Here is a 17,667-nt window from a genome sequence, read left to right on the forward strand (position 1 = left end):
ATAGGATGCACCCCCCCCAATTTGGGAGGAATAATGGTTGTTAATGCTGCTGCTGAGTTCTGTTTACATTTACATTGGTGAGATATTATTTATTTTATTAAATACTTTACCACATTTTTTGCTTCAAATTTTTTCCTGTTTTTCTCTAAAACCTAGGTGCATCTTATGGTCTGAAAAATACGGTATACTGCTAAAACATTTATTATACAGAGACCTCTGATCAGATCCCTGGGGAGGAGTTCAGGGAAGGGCTGTAGGAGGAGGTTGCCAGAGGCAATGGTAAACAGTCTATGGCAGTTTAAGCTTAGGCTGAGAAACTCAATATCTCTAGAGTGCATGGAATTAAGGGCCAAAAGATTTAAAATAAAAGGAAGGCAAAGACTAGCTCTCTGTATCTCGTTCTGAAGGATGCCCAGATCATTGTGCTGCAGCTGCCTGCATTTCCAAAAGGATGTTGTTTTGTCTGGGAGAAGAAACTCCAGGCACAGCCTAGGATCGAGCTGGCCTGGTAAAGGGTGGCAGAGTTTTTCTTCTTTGGGTGTTCTAGAGGGGACAGGCTCTGAGGCAGAAGCCTGTCCTTTTTTCCAGAATTGTGTAATTTTTGTATATTATGTTGTCTTAGTTTGTAAGCTAATCCTATAAAAATAGGGTCATTCAATACTAACAGGGGGAATATATAACTCAGGAGTTGAAGATGTTATCCTTAATTGATAGGTTTCAGTGGCTAATGCTTGTGGAAATCTGTTATTCCAAAACTGTGAAGCTCTTTAATAAAGACTCCTTTCCTTGAGCACCAAAACTTTTCCCCCAGAACTTTGTCTAGAGAGTGGTGGTGGGCGGCAGGATCCTACTTGCAGTTCCGTAATAGAAGCACGAAATGGAAACTATATAATTTGAAAGATGTTGCTTTCTATCCAGAGGGAAAATAAAATTCTAGTTAGTTGTACAATAAAACAGAAGCTATTTTAATACATAATGAAGATTTTGTTTTTAAAAAATTGTCAGTTGAACTCCACAGAAAACCTAGGATAAATGATATACTATTAACTATTTTACATACTGTGCAGCAGCAATGACTACCTCTAGTTTGCATATACATTTGAACTTTGATGTGAAATTCAAGTGGGATGAGATGAGCATTCAGATCTTTAATGTCCTTGCCCGAAGTGAGATCTGACTTCTGTCTTCAGCTTCAGGGAGCTAATCTCTAAATCTTTGGAAAGTTTTGCTTGATAAGTGTCTTTCTTTGGCCAGGGGGCCTGTGGCCATGCTAGGTGATCTGATGATGTGGTTTATGATGAAGGCACTGGAACTTGCAACTGTTGTTCTACTTCCAGAGGAGTAAGACCCTGAAGTTAGCCACGTGGGTAGTCCACCATGTTTACATGACCGAGTTCTGGTAAAGGCTCTAGACACCTAAGCTGCAGAGAGCTACATCGGTTGGCATTTTTCTGTGGGTGTCCTCAACATCCTTGCTGGTAAGGTTAACATTGTCCCAGACACTAGTCGGAGAGAACAACTGAAAGTAAGCTCTGTGTGCACATACTTTCCTGGATTGCCTCTTACATCTCTTCTCTTGGATGATTTTAACTGGTATTCTTTCATTGAAATAAACTGTAACTGTGAGTACAACAGCTTTTTGTGAGTTCAGTATTCCTTCTGGCAAAATATCAAAGTTGAGGGTGGTCTCAGGAACCCACAAGTTGCATTTGGTGGCAGAAGTGGTAGTCTTGAGGACCCCTAAATTTGCAGTTGGTATCAGAAGTGAGGGTAGTATGACAGATTTTTCCTAACTTTGAAAATATTAGATTATTTTAATTCTCATATTTATAGTTGCATACCTGATATTTATTAATTATATTTATTAATCATTTACCCTTGCAATGTACTACTGAATTAAGTATTATAATTAAGTCCATTTTACAGATAGGGCAACTGAAATGGTTAAATAATTTATATGCTGTCTTTGTGGTGGAAATTACCCATACTAATCTAATAATGTTATTAATGTTGCCTATAATAAACATTTTTGAGTTAGGAAAATTAGAATATAAGGCATAAAGTATTACTGAATTTTTAAATTCATGAACAAAATACTAAAAATTTAACAGAGAAACTGTTCTCTTGCCCAAATAAGCAAAAGGATATCTGGCTCAACTCTGTTTCTGAAAGATATCTTTAAAGTTAATCTTTCTGAGGTTTTACTTACTCATAAAGAAATGAAGTTTTAAGGAAAGAAAATAGAACTTTGCTGTTATGGCTTGGGAAACAGAAGATTTGGTTTCCGAACTATCCTGTCTATTGAGACCTGTTCTCTAGAGGATTTGGTTTCCGAACTATCCTGTCTATTGAGACCTGTTCTCCAGAGTCATCAGCAAGTCGGAGTGCAGACTTTGTATGGTGTTATGAGTGTATTATGAAATCAGCACCAGGATGCAGATGCTGTTGCTTCTTAACATCCTCCTGTGCCTCATCTCCCTTGTTTATGGGGATCTCATGAAGCAATTGGGTATTTCTAGAAAACATTCACTTGGTTTTAATCACATTCATTTCTCTAGCAGAATGCACATGAGCCCTATTCTGAAAGAAGGTAATCAAGAGAGTCTTAAAATATAGAATGCATATGAAATTTTATTTATAATTTGACTGAGGATGACTAATTATGGCACTAATGCAGCACAATTTGAGACTATGCTTCCCTTGAAAAATTGACATTAAAAAGTGTTGAATGATTGTCAGAATTCATTTCCCAAGATATGAACACAATTATTAGTGGTTGTTGGTTAAAATACAGAAAAATAACAAGTGGTATAAAAATTGTGTTCCATATTCTATATTTTTAAATGCTATTTATTTTTGTAAAGATTTTATTTATTTATTTTAGAGAGGGGAAGAGAGGGAGAATGAGAGGGAGAGAAACATCGGTGTGTGGTTGCCTCTTCCACACCTCACACTGGGGACCTGTCTGGCAACCCAGGCATGTGCCCTGACTGGGAATCGAACCTGGAACCCTTTGGTTTGCAGGCCAGCACTCAATCCACTGAACCACACCAGCCAGGGCTCATCTCCTATTTTAACTATTTCAAAAACTGAGTTAATTTTGTAAAGAAAACTATATTTGAATATAGCAGTGGATGTTAGGGAATGTTTTCAGTGACTCTAATGCTACTCAGATTGTAATTATTTAAGTTCGACTTAAAAGGGGCTGGGACATACAAGAAAAGAGAAGGATAAAACAAACATTTGAAGTCAGTAAAGTAGGGGAGTGACGTATTGGAACATTGAATAACAGGAACTGGCTAGCTTATTTCCTTATTTGGCAATACTGGTGCAATGAATATTTATGAAATAATATATTTGGTAATCACATAAGTAAAGCAATAAGTAGTGAATAGTCTTAATATTTAAGCCTTTTAAATCAGCATATAACTATACATAGCACAGAGTAAATTTTTATTCATCTTTGGTGAATGAATAAATTTTTTATTATATAATCAATTATATAAGTAGTATACTTGTATGTAATCAAGAGCCGTATTAATCTAACTAAAGTGATTTTAAAAAACCTTTCTTTTTCTTTCATACAATTGTTTTCCATGTTAATCATATTAGCTAAAGTAAGATCTCAAGCTTTAAATTTAGTCAGCACAATAAAAAGTCTACTGGATCAAAATTCTTATTGTTTACACAATAATTAAATTGCAGAATTGTGTGTAAAATTTTAGACACATTTATTTGCCAGTTTTAATTAATGCATCTCTAAATTGAAGATAATGAATAAATGAAATGATTTGATAACACAGTATTAATTAAATTTTAATAAATACTTATTTTCATTGTTTTTTCTCTGTAGAAATTTGTCTCTATGTTATTTATATCTGCAAACCATAAATAAAATTATAATAAACTCAGCTCGCTTTTACCCACAGTGATTTTTTAAAGTGTTCTTTCAATTTATTTTTATTTATTTATTTTGTAATGATTTTATTTATTTATTTATTTATTTTAGAGACGGGGAAGGGAGGGAAAAAGAGAGGGAGAGAAACATCAATGTGTGGTCGCCTCTTGCATGACCCTCACTGGGTCCTGGCCAGCAACGCAGGCATGTGCCCTAGACTGGGAATTGATCCAGGGACCCTTTGGTTCGCAGGCCAATGCTTAATCCACAGCCACAGCAGCCGGGGCTATTTTTAATGTTTTGCACTCTGTTCTGCACATTGTGTTTGCTAAGCTTTTCATGGACAAATATTTAACAGTTACACTGGAATCTTAGATTGAACTTCTTTTTGAATTTTACATTTATTTTGATAATTCTTTGAGGTACTTGCCAAAGATAAGGCCCTTTGAATCACCAGTCCTTTAGATACACGGAGGAAAGTTAATGCAGTAAAAGGACTAACACAAATACATTAATGCTAAATTGATCAAGGGGATGCAAAATAAAGTTACACATGAGTTACTGATTTAGTACAATGCCACAATGCCTCAATAGGGTAGCCTCAGGTAATCTAATTTACCTCTAGAAGGACATCAGATTTATTCGATGTCAACTCAGCCCATAAATTGTTGATTCCTGAAAGTACGTAAAAACCACTACCACTGCTCCTGGATTGGGCAGCCCAGGTAAATAAGCCCAAGCTTACACGTTTAGAGTGTTCATCCTAAATAATGCTCATCCATCAAAATCCCAAAGCTTATTTATCCTTCTTTTATTTCTTCTTTAATGTCTATGGCTTTTTCCCCTTTGTAACTTTCTCTTCATTAGCTTTCATTTCTTTTTAGATCTAATTCACTTTTTTTTTGAGTAAATATATTTGCTCTTCTTAGAAACAATTTTACCTCCTTACCCAATTAATACTTACTCAGGTCAAAGTGTTTATTCAGCTAGGCTAAACAAATGGACTTTATCACTCTGAGATTCTAAAGTCTTCTGAGTGAATGCTGACTAAACCTTAGTTTTTATGTATGGCATGGGCAAAAAAAAAAAACCTTGAAATTAATATTAGAAAGAGCAATGGACAAATCTGTTAATTAAAATAAAGTCACACTGGGGTAATAAAATAATATATTTTATTTTAGTGTGTAGAGTCGAATAACAGTGATCACACAAAATGTGGTTAGAATTATAACACAAGGTTCTATATCAGGAATAAGTATCATTGAAGTTAACTGCATTACTAATGAAAAAAGCACACACGTTTTATCCTGGTTTCAGAACATCTATATGACAAGATTTAATCTTATTTTATGATTTTTAAAAAACAGTGAACTGGTGATAAGTGAGACCTTTCTTAATTTGATATAAATGTCAGCAAAACCTGTAACAAATGTTAGGTCCAGTGACAAATAAATGTTAAATACATTCTCTTTGAAACTGAGTTAAAAAACGAAAGAATGCGGTAGCACCTAAACTTTTTAATATACTACTGGTTGTCCTGGTCATCACTGTATAGAAACATATTAAGAAAAACAAGTGTACATATTAGCAGGAAGAGAGAAAATTTATGATTTATAAATAATAAGGACATCTTGCTAGAAAATAAATTAAACAATATTGAGTTAAAATTCAAAGAAATATCAAAATGCCAAGTATCATTACTTATGCTACAAGTAATAATAGTCTCAGCATATTTAATACATACTATTTACTTACTATTTACATATACAAGTATACTTGAATTAAGTACTTATATCAAAAATAATAAGTATAGGCTGTACTAGAATATTAAGTACTGTATCCTTTATTTTCATAAAAGAATAGTCATTTTGGATTCATATATAGTATGGATAAAATATCAAGCAAAAATATTAGTAGAGTGCAATTGGCTAGTTTGTCTCCACCTCACTGTCCCAAGACATTTGTAAGGTCATGATGGCACTGAACCGCCTCTGTTGCCTGAGGCTGCATCTTTCATTCTATGAGCAATTAATGAGGAGCCCAAGTTGCAACCGGGTCATCCAGGAGAATGTGATTGTGATAGAAAGAATCCGCGGGGAGACGGAACATCAGAACTGAGACAGGAAAAGTCTTATGTAATCAGTCAGCCAAACTTGTACATGCTCCACTTCCGGTATATTCACGTCTCGAATCAGATTGCAGTGAACTGCAATGACATGGCAAAGTGTAAGATTATTTATCCACACCACTCTGTCCCTTTGCCTGGGCAGTAGTGGAGGCTAAAAACAAAAAAAAAACTTTTTTAAAAAAGTCTTTTTACTTCACCATTTGCCACGGGATTCTTCCATGTTCAAAGTTCTGCCACTAGTGAAATGTATGCATATCCCCATTAATTTCCTCCTTCTGATTAACATCCTTAGAAAAGAAGATGTAAATTAGCATTGAGTGAAGACTGCCTTAAGAGCACTTTCTTCAGCATTAATCTTCAAATACCGTACTTTTACCTTCAACTCTTAGAACTATAAATTTGTTTCATTTGTGTATGCTACATTTTTGTGGGTGATGTAAATATTCCTTTATTGACCAATACTTTAATTGTATTTTTAGCCTGATTTCAGACCTATGGAAAGAAAAAGAATGATTTCTAAAAATGCATTTAAAAGTAACAAAGTCAAGGAAAATTGTCTTTCTAGTAGATTACTTAGAAAACAGTTTTAGTTTCTAAAATGACAAATTTCTCAAAATTTAAAAGAGAAGACATAATTCCTAAAGTTTAGTTGAATCTCAATATAAAAATTTTTAGGAGTTTGGTCAAATAAGAGTAACCATACTGGTAGTTACACAATCATTACTAATTAATATTCATTAATTTTACAATTATGATACAGGGTCAATGCTAGTAATTTCCATAGGGCATATTAATTACATTAATACTCAAAATGAACAAATGAAAAGGAAGTCACATCATCATAATCTAACAGTAATATCTGGTACCTGATCACACAGGGTGATTTATTTTTGTGTTTGCTTTTGAATAACTCAGTATGCCATATGGTTTTCCATAGGCTTGGCCTGAGAATATAGTGTTTTACATTGGCATGACACATTTGTAAAGATGTCTAGACATCATAGTAATAAGTGCTATGTAAATACAGAGCTGAGAAAAAGTGTTTTACTAATAAAATAATTTCTACATTTTACATTCAACATTTAATTAAGCATCTCATTTTCCATCATATAAATACATCTTTTTTTTCAGTTTTCCCTTCAAGAATTTTCAGAGCAATGCTATTTTTAGCTTACCTGGGCTTTGTATATTGGCTTACAAGGGAAAACAAAATAACATTAATTTCACCTAACATTAAGGGAAAACTTAAATAGTTGTAAATGATTTTGAAAACAAAAAGCTGAGTGATAAGCTGAACCAATGGAGTAGTTTGGAATTGTGGATTCCATTTCAAATGTACCATTTTTAAAAATGACTTCCTTGTATCTATTATGGCAAATCAGGTATTCCTTGCTAGGCTGAGATCCTCTAATTCCCTAAAATAATACTCCACCAAAGGGAAAGTGAGATTAACAAGGAGATTAACACATTGTGATTATTTTCTTTGTTTCTTAAGCAAGCTAAACTAATCTCTATGCCTCTTTCTGAGAATTTGGAAGTACAAAGGAAACGTCTGCCACCTAATCTGTTATTCAGATCCTTTTTGGAAATTATGCTGGTTTGTTTGTCATAATCCTATTGTACAATAGGAAGAACACTTTCCTTTAGTATCACAAAAGAATAAGAAAGTTAGGACCGAGCCCACATGACTCAGACTTCTTCACTGGAGGACCAGAAACAACACATCTTTGAAAAGAGGTATGTCAGACTGGAGGGGATCTCTAGGTGCAAATTTCTTACACCGTTTTTTTTTTTTTCAGTTTTATGGAGATATAATTAACATACAACATTGTGTAAGTTTAAGTTGTACAACGTAATGATTTGATGGAATCCACTTCCGTCCAGCTGGGAAGCCTAACCAGAAGGTCCAGGCAGCCAGTGAGCCCACCCTAGGGACACACACGATCAAGGAACCAGCAGTCTTTGCACTTTTAAAATTCCCCCTCCTGACGTCATAGACCTAACTTTGCTGGAAGCAGAGTGGATATATCCAGACTATTATAGGAACTTGTGTGCTAGGGCAGAGAAGCAATAATACGCATGGACTAATACCTACCATTTAGTGATTTCAGTTTTCCCATTCATTGCTATTAAAGCATTCAAACTATGGCACAGCTGAAAATGGGAGACCAGCTTTCAATTTTTTTAATTCCCACATAACATTATTTGTCTTTATTTTATATTACTTATATTTTATTGTTTATGCTATTACAGTTGTTCCACTTTTTCCCCCTTCACCTTCCTCCACCTAGCCCACCCCCCACTTCCATAATCAGTCCCCCACTCTCAATCTCCCACATAATGTTTTATTAATAGTTGCATTGTTTTATTAATATTAGGCATTTTAAAATGTTTGTCGAGTCCTGGCCAGTGTAGCTTAGTTGGTTGGAGTGACTCCATAAACTGAAAGGTCATGGGTTAAATTCACCTTCAAGGCAAATGCCTAGGTTGTGGTTCAGTCATCAGTCAGGGCATATAGGAGAGGCGACCAATTAATGTTTCTCTCTCACATGAAGTTTCCCTCTCTCTCTCCCTTCTCTTTTTAAAAATCAATAAATGTCCTCAGGTAAAAAGAGATATATGCAAGTTTGTTGAGTTTTATTTCTGGTGATTTCATCAATTATGTGTTTTCTATCCATAGGAACAACATATTTAAATACTTTTCTAATTGTATCTTCTTTTAAAAACAACTAAGTATTTAATGTTAGGGCTATTCAAAAGTATTACTCAACCAGTGTACTTTAGGAATGGCTATCCTGACTGCTATATATTATTTTTTTCCTGTCAGGGTATTTGTTACCCACAGTTGATGACCACAGAAGACTGTCTCTAATACACTCTCTGTTCACAGATTGTGTTTGCCATTTGCTACTTTCATACTCTTAGGCAAGTTATATTCTGAATTTCATTTGCAAATGCTCATAATAAAAATACCAACTGAAATTCTGAATGTAAAGTATCTAGTGTGAGATATAACACATTGTAGATGCTCATAAACTGGTAACTCTTTCCATCATATTTGGCTATCAATAACAATCCTTGATGTAACTGCATAAGTAACATTTGGCATTCAAATATCCACTATGAAATCATATAGCATTACATGGAATAATTTTTCCCAATAATGTGTAATGTTATAGTACATAAAATAATTTCTAAAAATATCTCCTCTAGAATATTGTGAAAGTCAATCTATAAAGTAGTACTGAAATAGTGAGCTGGAAATAATTTATCAGCTAGAGACAAAAATAGAAAAATCATATAAAATGCATAGTATCTTATGTACAAATACTTAGAATAAACTCAGCCCCATAGATTAATAGAAAAACAATGAGATGTAACAAAAATTCAGGTGCGTGCCTGAGGTAAAAAGACTTCATTACTGAAAGAGAAGCCCAATGATATTTAATAACTGATATTTCTAGCAGTATATTAACACCTTTGACTTTAATTGCTTTGATTAAATTCTAGAACTGAGACAATTCTTTCATATTGCTTCTATTATTTACTTAATGAAGAATAGATTCTCCTGGAAAAATACATCTTCTCTGTCATATCAAGCTCTCTTAGAAAGGTTAATGTGTTATTTTATAATGCACAAGATGTGCAATATAATAAAGTCTATTCAGACTAGCAGAAATGCCAGGGCATTTTTAATAAAACCAAGATGAAATGCTAGCATATGTTCTAAAAAATAAGTTCCTTTTAAGAAAATGCAAAGAAAGTGTTATGTTTTTCTGTGCTATTTCAGTTACAGATAAGATTTGCTGTGGCGAAATTACCAAGGAAACTATTTTCTAGTTCTGCATAATTCCTCAGTGTTAGTAATGCTAAGGAACCTAAATTCTGAGTTTTATTCTATGTCTGCTATTATATTACATCAACACATTTTATATGAAAACAATCATTCTTTTAATATGTTTTCCACACAGACCTTTTAAAAATAAATTTGGGGGACATGGAACATAGGTTTTTAATTCAAAATTCTTTGGATATGTGTACTTTTTATGATCCAAGGCAGTCATACCCAAGGCATACAACTCTATTTTTCCAAAAGTAATTTTTAGAACTGTATTTATACAATTAGTGTAAGTTCTAGAGGTGATGCAGAAGGAAGATGGATAACAGACATTATTATTATTTTTAATAAAATTATATATTTTATTTAAGAAGCCCAACATAATTATTTTGTTTACACATACATAGTGAAATGAATACTATAGGCAGGGTAATTAATGTATTTATCTCTTCCCATAGTTACGATTTTTGGTGTGTGGTTAGGGCACCTGACAACTGTCCTGTTAGCTAATTTTAGGTCTCTGTTACAGTGTTATTAACAACAGTCATTACGCTGTGCATTAGATCTCTACCCTCATTCATCTTGCATAACTGCAACTTTGTATCATTTGACCAAAATCTCCTCATGTCCCCCAACTTCCTGCCCCAGGTAACCACCTTTCTACTCTCTGATTCTATGTATTTTTATATTCATATAGTGAGATAAGTGCTTTTTCACTGTTGTTCCTGAAGCCTACTGATAAAATTATTTATTTTCTCATGGAGTGTAGAACACGTCTTAACTTTAGTCCAAAAATCTGGTTTCTGGGTAGATCTTTTTCATCCTATTTCTTCAGTTCCTGGATAATTTAAAGCAAACTTACCTTTATCTCAAACATCTATTCAATATTTTTAAAAGACAAAGTATTTTTTACCCATTTGGAAATCTGTTTCTATAAAAATGAATTTTTCCTTTTGATATAAATTATCTTAAGATTGCAGTGAAGTCTGAGCAAACACTGACTAGAACGGTTAAAGTAAAACAATGGTGACCCTAACAAATGTTGATGAGGATGTATAAAAACCCCCCTATGCCATTGCTGGTAGAGATGTATGATAACACAAACATTCTGCAAAATGGTTTGACAAATTCTTAAAACCCCCCAGACATAGATTTCATACAACCTGGAAAATGTACTTCAGGGCACGTATCTAAAGAAATAAAATGGATGTCAACACACAAAAAAAATGGAAATGATTGTTTATAGCATTTTAAACTTTATTTTTATTTTTGACACTATTGCATATATCCTCACCTCCCCCTCTTTTGCTCACTTCCACCCAGCCCCTGCCCCTCCCCCCTGGCCATTGCCACACTGTTTTCTGTATCTACGGATATTCGCGTATGTTCTCTGACTGATCCCTTCATCTTCTTTCATCCATTCCTCCACTTCCCCCTTTCTCTGACAGTTGCCGATTTGTTCCATGTATCCATACTTCTGTTTATTTTTGTTTACCAGATTCCACATATAAATGAGATCATATGGTATTTGTATTTCTCTCTCTGACTGGCTATTTCACTTAGCATAATAATCTCCAGGTCCATTCATGCTGTTTCAAAAGGCAAGAGTTCCATTTTTTATACAGCCATGTGTTATTCCATTGTGTAAATGTACCACAGCTTTTCTGTCCTGTCTTCTACTGATGGACCGTTTTATTTGTGATAGCCCTCCAACAGGAAGCAATCAAAATTTCCTACAATAGGTGAATGGTTAAGCAAACTTTGATATATCCAGACTATTGAATACTACTCATCCAAGAATGCTACCCGCTATCCATAAACAAGTTCAACAGATATTGAAGACGTCATACTGAGTGAAAAGAAACAATACCAGAAGGTCACATAATATAGTATTTCATTTATATAGCATTCTTGAAATAAATTATAGAAACTGAAAACAGATTTTTGGTTGCCAGGGATCAGAGACAGTGTGTGGAGGACGGGGGTTGTGCAACTGTAAAGAAATCGCATGAGGGAAAGCTAGGGGCTGGGATAATACTGTGTATTGATTGTGGTGGTCGTGGCACACATTTATCCATGTAGTAAATAAGGTAGAACTCACACATACTTTGTATCTTTGTCACATTCTGGCTTTTAATATTGCGTATGGTTGTGAACAATGCAACCAATGAGAGAAAATGGGTAAAGGGTACACAGAAACTCTCTGTACTATATTTTTGCAACTTTCTTTGAATCTACAAGTGTATACAAACAAAAAAAAATCCAAATTCCTGATTCAAAAATGTTGGGCAGTGGAAGATTATAATTGGAGGTGAATGAGTTTATTCAAATTGATATGAATTATATTAGATTTGTATTCATTTTTCTTCTCATTGCAAGAAAAATTCTATTATATATGATCAAAACAGTATATTCACATTTCATTAAAGAATAGAGAATACAAGAACTTGCAGACATAGAATTGCTTTTAATACTTTCTTTACAGCAGTGATGATAAGATAATGCTGTATCTTAACACTTACCAACATTTTCATGCTCCAATGGCACATTTTATGTATACTTACAGCAACTTTACAGCTAATTACTGTTATCCTCATTTTTTAGAAAATGAAAATGAGTTTGGAAAAGCTAAGAAATTTCCAAAGGTCATTTTCATTTTAACAGTTAAAGCTAAGATCAAAATGAAAAACTGTCTGATTCCAAAGTCCTAGTAGCTAAACTAACCATGGCACATTTGTTGATAAAAATTTTGATTCTTAAAAGGCTCTAACTGTTCCTAAGAATAATTCTAATAAGAATAACATCTGATAACTTAGGCTTTAGCCCAGTGCTCTAAACCCACCACATTATTTTGTATCTCTGACTAAATTTTTCAAATACTGATATTCCAGCTTGTAAAGCTATTTTCCTATCTGCTTAACAAACTCTTGCCCACCCTCCCACCCCTACTTTCTCTGTGCTCTCCCTATACTATGCATTCATTTTAAACATTGATCAAATTGTAATTCATTTATTTACATGTCCTTCCTGATGACCAGATAGCAAGGTCCATTGGGAGTGAAACTGCTTCCTATTTATATTTGTAGCATCTGTACCAGGTATGTATTTAGCAAGAGTTTGTTGAGTGACCGGATGACTGTTATGTTCTTGATCAGTGTTCTGTTTTTGACTTGAGTTGTTTCCCAAGCACTGTTATTTGACTCACATTCTCCTGAATGCTCTCTTGTTTCTGGGCAGTACTGGGATGAGAGACTCCCTGATTCTTTGCCCCATCTCCATTATTATGTAACCCCATCATATCCACAACGCCCTCCTGCTTTCTAAGGGAAATACTGTGATTTCAAACTCATAAATATTCTTTTAACTATAATATGCTCTCCACTTATAACTCAAATAAATGCACATAGAGCATTACATGTACATATTCTGTATACCTCAGTTACTTACACAAGGAAATAAGTGTACTTCTAAGTCATTTCTTATTCCATCTTTTAAGAAGTTATTCACAATTTTGTTTAATGTGCTTTTTTCACTCAAGGAAAGATGGTAACAGCATTTTTCTGGTATATAGCTTCACGAAAATTTATTTTGTATGTAATTGTTGAGAGATATCAGAGAAGGTAGAAAAATAAAGCTAAAGCAAGAAGAAGAAACAAAAAAGTGTGAGGGATATGAAACACTATGAAAAGTATGTTGAACATCACAAGTTCAACATTATGAAAGGATGTCAATTTCTAATATTATACAGCAATTTATGTTCATTTTCAAAACAATGTGCCAGTTAAAATTTTTGCAGAATATGAGGTTAAAATCTATTAATCTATTTATCTATCTATCTGTTCATCTAACCTGTCATTTAAACATTTTTAATAAAATAAAACAGATAATTTCTTGAATACAAAAATCCTCAAATTTCTAAACCATTACAAGCTAACCTATTCTTGGACACAATGCAAGTATTACTGCTAATCTTGACGTTTTTCTATGCATTGTATAATATTGCCCCTTCACTGTATGGGAAGCAGTTGTTTGTTGTTTGCATAGCAATCAAAATGTACATTTAACAGAGTAATATGTAAAATGAAAGCAATAAGTAAGATGTATTTGAAGTAAGTAGTTTATTTAAAGAAATGTCCTCATTATAATATATCAAGGTTTTTAGAATTTCAAATGAAAATATTAAAATGTAATGTGGAAAAGTATATTATGTCCATAAAATAATCAAACTGATATCTCTACACAACAATTAGCATCAATATTTGTCACTATATTATGCCTAAATTAACTTTTTTAAATATATATATATTAAAGATTTTATTTATTTTAATTTTTAGAGGGGAAGGGAAGGAGAGAGGGAGAGAAACATCCATGTATGGTTGCCTCTCATGTGTCCCCTGCGGGGAACTGGCCTGCAACCCAGACATGTGCCCTGACTGGGAATCGAACCGCGATCATCTGGCCCACAGGCCCGTGCTCAATCCACTGAGCTACACCAGCCAGGGCTTTTTAAAAAAGATTTCATTTATTTATTTTTAAAGGGAGAGAGGAAGGGAGGAAGAAAGAGAGGAGGAGAAAAACATCAATGTGTGGTTGCCTCTCGCACAATCCCTACTGGGGACCTGGCCCACAACCCAGGCATGTGCCCTGATGGGGAATCCAACCAGTGACCCTTTGGTTCACAGGCCAGTGCTTAATGCACCGAGCCACACCAGCCAGGGCTAAATTAACTTTTATGTTCTATGTAAAATTAAAAGTTTTTAATCAAAGTATACCTTTTAAATTTCTTTGTGAACAATTTTTATCTTTAATTGTTTTAAAATAATATTGAGCTACAAAATAACTATTTGTTCTGTAGGGGAAGAAAAATTTTTTTTTCTTAACCCTTTTGGGTTCTTGGCTGAGACAATCCCCATTCCTCCACCGTATATAATAAAAGAAAGTTTAGTAGGAAGAGAAACAGAAGTTCAGTAGCATGCATACTTCCTGTTATGGCTTACCCCATCACCTTAACTACTATTATTCTTATGTGGAAGAATGAAGAGCCAGTTATGGAAGGTATCAGGAAAGAACAGCATACAAAAATATAGTTGCTATGCAGACTTAAGTCTATGTCTTTTCTATTGATAAAGAGTTTCTAGACACTTACACATTCTGCCTTTCCTGGAACAGGCAGGAATACACACGATAGGAGTTTTTCTTTATAGTAAATGTAAATTTCCCTTAAAAAAGGCTCATGTCTGCTGGATTTTCAAGGCTTTTCCTGCATGTTGTTTCTTAAGAAATAACCACCTCAAGATAACCCTTAGGCCAAAGGGGCACATTTTCAGAACGGTACATTCTCCTCTTCCATTTAGAAGATCCTCATATGCCAATCACAGTGAAACACGTGGGTATGCTGCTAAGTACATGATCTCTGTGAGGAAATGCAGTTTTTGCAAGTGCCCTTCATGTAGACTTTTTCCCAGTTAAATGCATGATTTATTTAAACCTAGTTTTAGAATGATTTTCTATTAAAAAGAAGAAAATTTTTTTAATTTGCTTATGTACCTACTTCACCTCCTGGGCTTGTGATAACTTTAAAATTGTACAGAGCTATTTAACTGATTATCTGTGTTATTTTGTACTTTCTCTGAAAATTCACAGTAAAATCAATCTAGCCCTCTAGATTCTGTATTATGCCAGATGGTGTCTTCACAGTAATATGTTCTTAAACTGGCTGATTACTTTAATAGCCTAGCAAAGTTATGCTGTTTTGAAAGGCTGCACATTGTAAATGAAGCCTAGACTTTCCTGTAAGTTAAATAATATAAACAGTTTTATAGCTATTTGATGATGTCTCTCAGTGCTAAAGTTTTATACACCAATGAAACTCTTGGTGTGGGGGGGGGATTATTTTTGTAAATTCACTTTAATATCAGATTAATTATCATATTTAGAAACAATAACACAGAATATTAATCATCTGTATTGATGTATTTGTGACATCAGAGTCAACAATACACAAATCAGAATTGATAATTTCCATTGTTGAAGTATTTCATTGACATTATTTGACATTGAGAATATAATGGTAACTTTGCAGAATCTCTATTTCTTTAATATGACCTTTGTTCTGTTCTTTCAATTCTAAATGACCTCACCCAGCCTTAGGACTTCATGACTCACCCACCTCCCTCATTTCCTGTTTGCCCCTTCTTAACTATTAAGCCCTCAGGAAAATGAGGTTCTAGTCAGTATCCAACATTCTTAGGAACAAAGCATCAGGTCTGTTGACTATAGAAAGAGAGTTTCAGTGAAACTAGAGATCGCATTCAGTTTTCAGTTGTATTTCATCTCTTGACCCCGGAAAGCAGAATGACCCCACAGCCTCGTGAAGCCAGACAAAAAATGCCACGGCTGACCTCACCATGATCACCTACCTGCGGCCCTCGCCCCTGACCAATCAGTAAAGACCATGACCCTGCCTCCCTAAGTCACCACGATTAATGATCTTTCTGCTATGTAATCCATTCCTTTAAAGCCGTCATGGAGCCCGGGTCTAGAGCAATGGCTAGCCTGCGACTCCAGGTTTGGTCCCATTTCTTTCAGCAAACCTTTATTGCATCCGCTGCAAACTCCTGCAGGGTTTGCCAGGGCTTCAGCGTTGTAGGTGAGCAAACCCCTTTAACCATTTCATGTGCCAATATCAAATAAAGCACCCTCACTCACTGTGTCTGCTGAAAGTAATTTTGGGAAACTCTGAAATAATTATAAATATGTTCAATAAATGAAATACACTGTATTTAGTTACAGATGTGAAAATGCAGAATCAAACTCTAGTTTGGGGAACATGCATAGTAGCTTTTATTATATAAGCACATTTTATAAAAAACCATCTTTAATGCAAAATTCTTAAAACATAAACTTTTCAGATAGAAAATTTCTAAATAAATCATTTACTTCCCAGTAATTTTAATTAAAGCATAGATATAGAAGAAATATAAACTTCTCTGATGGCTCACTTACATTGTCCTACATATTGATTACAATACAGTATTGAAATTATTTGCTACAGATGTAGACACGTAAATAAATTATTTAAACATAGAATGGCCGAGACAGGAGTGGCAAGTTTGGTTTTATGTTCACAAAGCATATTGATGTTAACTTTATTTTTGAACAATTGATTCTTTTCTCAGAAACTTAAAATTGTGTCATAGACAAAAATGGTCAAATTTTACTATTTTAGGAAATAACATAAAAGCCCTGGCTGGTGTTACTCAGTGTGTTGAATGCTGGCCTGAGAACCTAAGGGTCGCTGGTATGATTCCCAGTCAGAGCACAAGCCTAGGTTGTGGACTGGGTCCCCGGTGGGGAGAACATGAGAGGCAACCACACATTGGTGTTTCTCTCCCTCTCTTGCTCCCTCCCTAGCCCTCTCTTAAAAAGTTCATAAATAAAGTGATATTTTAAAAATAAATAACATAAAAGGATCCATTTGAAAATGGAGTCAGAGCTGCCATCCCAAAGAAACTGCCTTGCAGGTCTTACTCTTAAAACCTTTGTAATGTTAAAACTTGATGAAATGACCTTAGATTCAGCCCAAAGCAGCAATGTATTCCAAATACCTGTCTGCAAAGATAATAGGAAGCAGGCATTATGACTGCTGCTCCAAAAATTAAAGACATTTTAAAATATTAACATCACTATCTTAGCTTATTTGTACCTATAGAAATTCTTTTCTTAGCTTATTAATACCTATAGAAATTTCTTTTTTTCTATTTAAGTAATTATCCCCCTTTCCTTTTTCATAAATATGCTTTG

At 34.2% G+C, this 17,667-nt stretch overlaps 1 protein-coding gene across 1 annotated transcript in view; it reads right to left on the reverse strand.

The window, feature by feature from the left end:
- The window catches only part of ZNF804A (zinc finger protein 804A), a 279,643-nt gene that overhangs the window by 147,567 nt on the left and 114,409 nt on the right, over positions 1 to 17,667 (reverse strand). The gene's annotated exons all lie outside the window — the stretch shown is intronic.

Source organism: Sturnira hondurensis, unplaced genomic scaffold, assembly GCF_014824575.4.
Source record: "Sturnira hondurensis isolate 20B ecotype Veracruz unplaced genomic scaffold, ASM1482457v3 Scaffold0004136, whole genome shotgun sequence".
NCBI classification, from domain to species: Eukaryota; Metazoa; Chordata; class Mammalia; order Chiroptera; family Phyllostomidae; genus Sturnira; species Sturnira hondurensis.